Source organism: Grampus griseus (genome assembly GCF_964374135.1).
Source record: "Grampus griseus genome assembly, chromosome: 1".
Classification (NCBI taxonomy): domain Eukaryota; kingdom Metazoa; phylum Chordata; class Mammalia; order Artiodactyla; family Delphinidae; genus Grampus; species Grampus griseus.
Window position 1 is genome coordinate 67365927 of NC_139017.1, and position 8468 is coordinate 67374394.

Sequence of the window (8468 nt, forward strand, 5' to 3'; positions counted from 1 at the left end):
GGTGATGTTGCAAAACATTATGAATGTACTTAATACCACTGAACTATACATTTAAAAATGGTTGAGAGGTAAATTTTATGTTAATTGTATTTTACCACATTTTTTTAAATTGGAAAATAGAAGCTAATAGAGTCTATATAGCTTTTTCAGGGTGGGAGAGGAAGCTGAGTCACAACTCAATGAAGTTGGGAATATCTAAGCTAAAGAGTCTTTATCAGTAGACCAGAATACGGAGCCCAGAAATGCAAATAAGTGTGGGAACATATTTTATTATAAAAATAACATTCTAGTTCAGTGGTAAATTAATGGATTATTTAACAAAAGGTATTGGTGCAATTGACATATGTATAGAAGAAAACAAGGTAAGATCTTTATCTCATGCCATATATAAAAATAAAATCTAAATATTAAGAAATAAAATACAAGTATCTGAAGGAAATAAGCATATTCATTTAATCCTCAAATGGAAAAGGCCTTTAAACAAGACAGGAAGTCCAGAAATCTTAAAGGAAGTACATAAAATCTTGAACCTCTTTAATGGCAGAATATATTATAAATGAAACCAAAAGACACTTGGTAATTGTGGAGAAAAATACAACACAAATGAAATATCTTCCTACACATAACAATTAAATATCTCCCTTATTCGCATCTTCAACTACTGTCCCAGTTCTCTGCTCCCCTCTATAGCAAAACTTCTTGAACAAGTCTAGGGCACTATCTCCTACCTCCCATTCTCCCTTCAACACACTGTCCCCATCCCTCTACTGAAACTGCTCCTGTCCAAGGGCATTAATGATGTCCATTTCGCCAGATTCGATGGTCATTTTTCAGTCCTCCTCACCCTTTCAGCAGCATTTAACATTAATGGCCACTTCCTCTTTCTGATAACACTTTATCTCTTGGCTTCCTTGAAACACGCTAATGGTTTTTCTCCCACGTATTTGAAAACTGCATGACTTTTTTTTTTTTTTTTTTTTTTGAGGTACGCGGGCCTCTCACTGTTGTGGCCTCTCCCGTTGCGGAGCACAGGCTCCCGACGCGCAGGCTCAGCGGCCACGGCTCACGGGCCCAGCCGTTCCGTGGCATGTGGGACCTTCCCGGACCAGGGCACTAACCCGTGTCCCCTGCATCGGCAGGCGGACTCTCAACCACTGCGCCACCAGGGAAGCTCTGCATGACTTTTTTAAAGTAGAGATTGAAATAACCAGGAAGACATCTTTTGTTCGTCCCACACGAAGCGTGTTTGTTTATTTAAATTAAGGCTACATTTGAGCGTCACAGGGCAACAATCATCTTGAACTGAATATAGTTTTTTTCCTCTAGATAGGGCCTGAATTCTCACTACTCTCATTTCCTTACCTGCCCAACCACCCTTAACATGAATTTGCTGCTCTGCCTTAAAACATCTAAGAAATTGGACAAATATTTATGTGTGGGAGTGAAGTTGGAGAAGGGAGGTAAAGTCAGACTACAACACAGAGCTTTTCACATTTCCTCAAACAGGCCACCAGTCATCATGTCCATCTCTGGCTATATTAGCTACTCCTTAAACCCAGAGTTCCACTGAATTTTTTGTTACCTAAAGATTAAATTGTGAAGTTCACTTCCAACAACTAGTATAATAACATAAAAATGGGAAGAAAGGGAGAGATGAATAAAATGGTTAACTTAGACAAATACATATCTAAAACAAGCAAACAGAAAATATGCCAAGTTACCACAGTCCTCATTTCTGTAATTGGTCAAGAAGCCATAATTAATATCTATGAACTGCTTCAACTACTCATTCCATATTTCCTATGTCTTCAGCCAGAACTTCAGATAGTCAGGGTTCTTTACCTGGTAGAGTGATCCAAACTTCCATTTCTGACTCAAGGTCTGTCCTGTCTTTTTTTTTTTTTTTTTGGTTGCTATGTTAACATTTACTCTTAGGCAAGGAAGTACTAAGTGATGCCCCAGAGAATCTCCTGGGTTCCAGAAATAGCTCTCCTTGCTCCCATTGTGTAGCAGCATCCCAACTTCCCCTAGGTCATCAGGATATATCACACCAGCCAGCCAAGTAATCATTTTTTTTTTGCCTCTTGGTTCAGTGATGTATAGAGCCCAAAATGACCAGGTGGCAGTCTCCTCTTCTAATTCAATGGAACCATTGTGTCTAATGGTAGAAGCATTCTCCTTTTGGAGACTAAGTCCTCCAAACCAGTAGAGCTCAAAGTTGCCAGGAGAAACAAAAATTCTGTGAGTTGGTTATTAGGTGTCATAGTGAAAAAGCCACCCGCACTTTTACCCCTTGACTCTGGAACCCTTGTATTCAGGTCATAGAGGAGAAAACACCATGTAATGGTCTCTGATTCAAAGCATATATTGCATCCTGTAAGCCAGAACTTCATTCTTTCAGGGTTTTGTCTCCCAATTGCTGCTGTGAATCTTCAGTAAACCATTCCACGTTTCAAATAAGCTTCTGCTTTCAGATGATGGGGTACATGGTAAGACCACTTAATTCCATGAGCACAAGCCCGTTACTAAACTTCCTTTGCTATGAAATAAGCTCCTTGATTAGACATAGTACTATGGGGAATGCCATAACTATGAATAGGCATTCTGTGAATTCCCCCAGTGTTGGTGCTGGCAGGAGCATTATGAGCAAAGAAGGCAAATTCATGTCCAAAACGTCTATTCCAGTGAAGACAAATCTATGCCCCCTCCATGATGAAAGAAATCCAATGTAATTAACTTGACATCAAGTGTCTGGCTGGTCCCCCCAGGGAGTAGTACATATTAGGGACTCAGTGTTGGTCTCTGCTGTTGACATATTAGGCACTCAGCTATGGAGTCATCTAGAAGATTTGTTTGTTTGTTTGTTTAAAGCATTTTAAAATTTTATTTATTTATTTATGGCTGCATTGGGTCTTTGTTGCTGAGCGCAGGCTTTCTCTAGTTGCGGCGAGCAGGGGCTACTCTTCCTTGCGGTGCGCGGGTTTCTCATTGCGGTGGCTTCTCTTGTTGCGGAGCACGGGCTCTAGGCGCGCGGGCTCAGTAGTTGTGGCACTCGGGCTTAGTTGCTCCGCAACACGTGGGCTCTTCCCGGACCAGGGCTCAAACCCGTGTCCCCTGCACTGGCAGGTGGATTCTTAACCACTGCGCCACCAGGGAAGTCTCTCTTTGCTTATTCCAAAAGAACGAAAAATTAGGAATGGTCTAAAGAAGGAACTCACCCCTGTTTTTGGCAACCTAAAACACGGATCAAACCAGTCCTGCTTTAATTCCTGTTGAAGCTCTCTGTGACCTGGGAAATCATGTGACTGTGGAAGCTTGAGTTTTGTTAAGTTGATATCTATCCTATGGTGCACTTAAAAGAAGAAATTGAGAATATATGTAAACCATGTCACTAAGTACTTGGCATAGAGTAGAAGCTCCATCCACGTTAGTTCCTAGTCATACTCTTCCTCCCTTTTTTTCCTCTGTTCAGTTGAAGCAAGTGGGGAACCTCTCCCCCAATACATATTCAGGCAGGAGGGCCTAACTTGCCCACAGGTCAGATCTCCATCTACTACTGTCTGCTTCACAATTCAGACATCATCACAACACAGACATGACCCTTTTGTCTTGCAAAGGCTTTTCTTTGTAGGCATTAAGTGTGGCTTCCAGCTGAGTCCCCATTGTTTATCCTGTGGTCCCTCTCTAAGTGTCCAGCTCATGGTAAAGACTTACAGCTTGGCAGTAAGGTTTGGGGGCCTCTTTTAGAGAAAAAAGGGGTGGAGGCAGGGGAAAGATGAATTCCTGAATCTTCAGGCTAGTGCTGGGCATGGCTTTCCAAAAGCTTAGAGCAACAGTTCCCAAAGCCCTCAGACACAGTGCCCGTTTTACTATCCAGGCATGATATTCATATGTAATATAAACTATAAACATAATTTCAAAAAGTAAATATAATACTCTAACCATATATTATAAAAGTGAAATAAAAGATTAATTTATAATAAAATTGTCTGTATTTTAATATGTAATGTTCAGGCATAACTACACTGGAAGCATAAAACATAGTAGAGACTTGAACCTACACGTAGAATCACTGTAAATACAACAGCAACAAATGCAAACTGATAGGGGCATACGTATCAGTGACTCAAATACCATAAGCAGTATTGTCATCGATGACGTGGATTTCTGAAACGGTAAGCAACTCATGATAAAGTTCTGAACAAAACACATTATAAGTTCCTTCAATCTACATGTTAGTTGCATTTCTGAAAATCCAGTGTTTAAAATGGTGCAAAAAGTACTTTGTGTTCGTATGTAAAATGAAGTTGGGTTCCAGGTACCCTCAGATTATAACAGGTTTTTCACATTAATACACAATGGTATTTTTAAAAGACATGAGGGATGTGGGACAATTTTATTTTGTGCAGCACTATTCTGGTCATTGCAGTATGGTTAGCATCTTTCACCCCTGAATGCTCAATACCAGGAAACCCTCCCTCATCCCCACCCCACCCCCTACATATCATGACAACCAAAAAAATACCCCCATGGACTTCCAAAACATCCCCTAGAGGGCAGTACATCCTCCTGTTGAGAACTGGCTTGGGGAATCAGTGAGACCTGGAGCCCTCCCAGGAGTTAGAGAAGAGTTTGGTTTCATTTCCTGATGCCCGCATCTCTTCACCTTTATACCCTAATGTGAGTCTGTTGACCCTTCTTCCTTTTCTGGGCATGCGTATCAGCCCTACCCGCCAAGTTCTGTGCCCCATTTCTCTAGCCATTTCACTTCAAACCACCTTTAATTCCAGAAGGCCTGCCCCTAGGTTCCTTGGAGCGCCAGGGGAGGCAGCTGGATGCGATCAAGCCACTGATAGAATTCTGGGAGGAGTCTAGCGGTACAATCAGGTAAAGCCAGAGCTGGTGGTCCCCTAGAAATATGGGGGACCACAGAGGGTCTAGGTCTTACTTGTGTGGGCCATGAGGGACCAGTAGATATGCCTGGGCTCAGCTAAGGGAAGCTTGGCCCTCTCTGCCCTCTAAACTAGGCTGAACGACGTCCTCGACAACAAAGCTCTCTACTCTTCAGTCATCCAGTCCCTTATCAAGGTGGTACAAAGAGCACAGATGCTGGAGGCAGACTACCTGAGCTCTGATACTAACTTACCTATTCACTTGTTTTGGGAAGGTTATTTAATCTCTCTGTGTCTCAGTTTCTTCATATGTAAAATGGAAATAATATGTCGTAGGGTTGTAAGAATTAAATGAGTTTACATATGTAAAACTGCTTGGAACGTGGCCTGGCACACAGTACTTTACAAATCTAGATATTACCATTGTCATCACCATTCATGCGCTGCAGGTAGCATAAGCCTAGGGAGTTACCCCAACTTGGGAGGTGAACATGATGAAATCTATGTCAACAGAACATTATGTACAGGTAATACGCAAGTGATCTAGGGGATATGACCCTCTTGCTTTATTCTTGAAGATCTAGGTGATTAGGGAATAAGAAAGGCCTATTATTAGTAGCAGTAGTGTTATACCAAGGGGAGACTAGAATCCTGAGAGCAGGAGGGAGAGCGGTCAATGCCACCCTAACCCAATGGCTGGAGGAGGGAAGAAGTCAGGGAGGGAATGAAGAGGCCTCTGCTGAAGCCTTGGGAACAGGCTGACTTTCTGAACATCCGTGGATTGTGAGTTTCTGCCTTTGCAGATCTGGACTCAGGGCTACCAGCCAAACAACCAGAACAGTAGGCACCAGTGATGTCCGTCTTAACAAACCACCGGACCCACAAAGCCTCAGTTTTCAGAGGCACAGACAGCAGAGGATTAAAAGTGGAAGACAGCAGCTCACTGGAGAGTGATTCCAGTGAGAACTTGTTCTCAGGGATGAGTACGGCCCCTGCTCAAAGAAGCTGCCAGGAGTCACTCCCACTGAAAACAACTCCAGAAATAAGGGAAACACAGCAAGGGTAGACAGAGAGAGGCAGAGGTGGACAGGAAGGGAAGCTCCCAAAAAGGACATTAGGACAGGGGTTAAGTGTAAGAGTAAAAGATGGAAGAGATCAAAGTGGAAAAAGATGGCTCTATATTGGGGCAAGTTCAAGGAGAGGTCAAGAGCCCTACCCAGCAATGACACCAAGTCCCTGAAAGTAGGTTGTCCAGGGAAGCAGGATCCTTGTCCTTTTAGCCGCCTGAATTTCTCCCAAGACTTTCACCTCCAAGTTTGGGCTTTGGGAACATATTTCAAAGTATCTCCCGCTCAGATCTCCAGACCTCTTTCACTTTTGACGAGACTCTACTCCCAGCTCTGCCACTCCTACACAGAGAAAAAAGTACCAAAAGAGTTATCAGTGATATAGATGTGACAACTGCATTTGCTTTCTTCCTCGACTGTTTCTAATGCGTGTGTCTTCTGCTAAACCACTTATTATGAGAGTATTCACCGATCCCTCAAAGACCTGTGGTTTTTGCTCCACAGAACAAAGCACTCGGGAATAATTTCTCAGTGATCAGTACTCAAGGATCGTGTCTCTGGCAGAGAGACAGAATTCTAGGGCCCCAAGGAGGAGTTACAGATAGGCCAGAGAGGAAAGGCTCAATCTGAGTGCCCTATGGTAGAAGTAAGTAGCCTGGGCAGAGAGAAACCAGCTTTCAGAACTTTTACTGAGAACTACTACTGGTCCAGCAAAAGATGCCTAAACCTTTCTTTCCAGTTCAAACTATCTTTCCCAAAGCAACAGACTATGTTTTTGCTACCATGCACTTTCTTTAAAATACACATGAGAACAAGAATAATAGCCTGGAGCTAGTAGTAGTGAAGGGGAAAAAAATCATGCTCCAGACCAGTGTGGCAAAAAACAAATCAGCAGGTATCCTCCAAGCAGCAGAGTCTATAGGAGACGGCTGGTGACAGAGAATGCCACTATTGCCCTAGCACCAGCCAACTCTCAGAAGCTCATATCACCAGGAATAGGAAGTACCTGTTTTACTTTAGTGTTAATAGGGGCAGACCAAGGTGCAGTACAGTTAATCCCCATCTTGTGTCCACGGAACCAGAGAACAGGGAATCCTCCTGTTCTACCAGGACATACTGGACACACACCTAGTGTGGCAATGAGCATATCCTTTTATTTGCCCCTGAGTCCAGGACTAAAAGCCACCATCATTACTATACTGCACTCAGAACAGATTTCAAATGTAAAATTTCCTTCTCGTCTCTGGCAACAGGAGAAGAGGGCCTTCCCATGAATTACTGTTTAATCCTCCTGATAGTCTATAGCCATGGCTTGTTAGGCATGGACGAACTTTGTAATATAGGTTGCTTCCAGGGATATAGTTCCTTGCTTCCTATTCAGAGCTGCTGCATGGTTCCAGCTTCCGTATTCTTAAATCAGTACTAAGAAGTGAGGAGAATGGGGGAGAGAGAGCGTTCCTTGTTCGACCTTCAAGCATTTGGCTTCTGGCTTCAATGTATAGAAATCATTTCTCAGCAACGTAAGCCATCATTTTATTCATGGTTTAAAATCTTCAGCGTGACAGTGGTGCTCTCTACTGACCCAGAGTCATCTGCTTCTTCTCCTGTTTGATAAAACAGTGGGAGGGGAGGAGGGTCGTGGGAGGAAGACAAAGCAGGAGGGACAGCTAACACAGGTCACTCGGGGAGAGGGAGGAAGGGAAGATGGGGTTGGTTTTCAGAGGCAGATCCACCAAGCGTGTGCTCGCTGGAAGGGGAAAGGGAAGGAGATGAGCACCCTTGTAGGGGAGCATCGGGGGTGGAAATAGCAGCAGGTAGAGACAATGTGGGTGGTGAATCAAGGTGAGGACAAGGTCAGGGAAGGAAGGTAGGAGAGGGCTTCGGTCTGTATTAGTTTCCTGAGCCATCATGTAATCCGCGCAGTTGCTCTACCACCCTCCCTGAGGCCAGCTCAGGCTTATATTCATATTCCTCCCGAGAAAAAACAGAAGGAGAGGTCAAAAGGCCCCACTTGAGGATTTTGTTTATTGTTTTCATAATTATTAAACATGCTAAAATCACACAGAGTGGCTGTTCCACTTCTGCTCTGACTCCACCATGGGGCAGGTGGGAACTACAAGGGTCACTTGGTTTTTGTGGCCTCTGGGGGTGGCTAGGCATGAGGGGTTAGAGGTAGGCAGGTTAACAAAGCCCCAGGAATCCTTCATATGGTACACCTTTACCAGCAGTAACTTGTGTCCTTAGAGATCTCCTCCTCCTTCACTTTTCTTTTCTTCCCAAATCAACTGGCGATTTCCTTCCCAAATCTTCCCATTTCCCTGCCTGCGGCCCCTTGAACCTCTTCCACTTCTGCCCCTTACGGTTCTAGACTAGACGATGAAGGAAACTTGCCCTTGTCTCTACCAGTCCCAGTCGGCCTTCCTTGGAACTAATCTACTGAGCATGCACTAACATGGGAGCAGTTTGATTTAGGTCTGCCCAGGAGAAAGGGAGGCTCCAGTCCCCACTG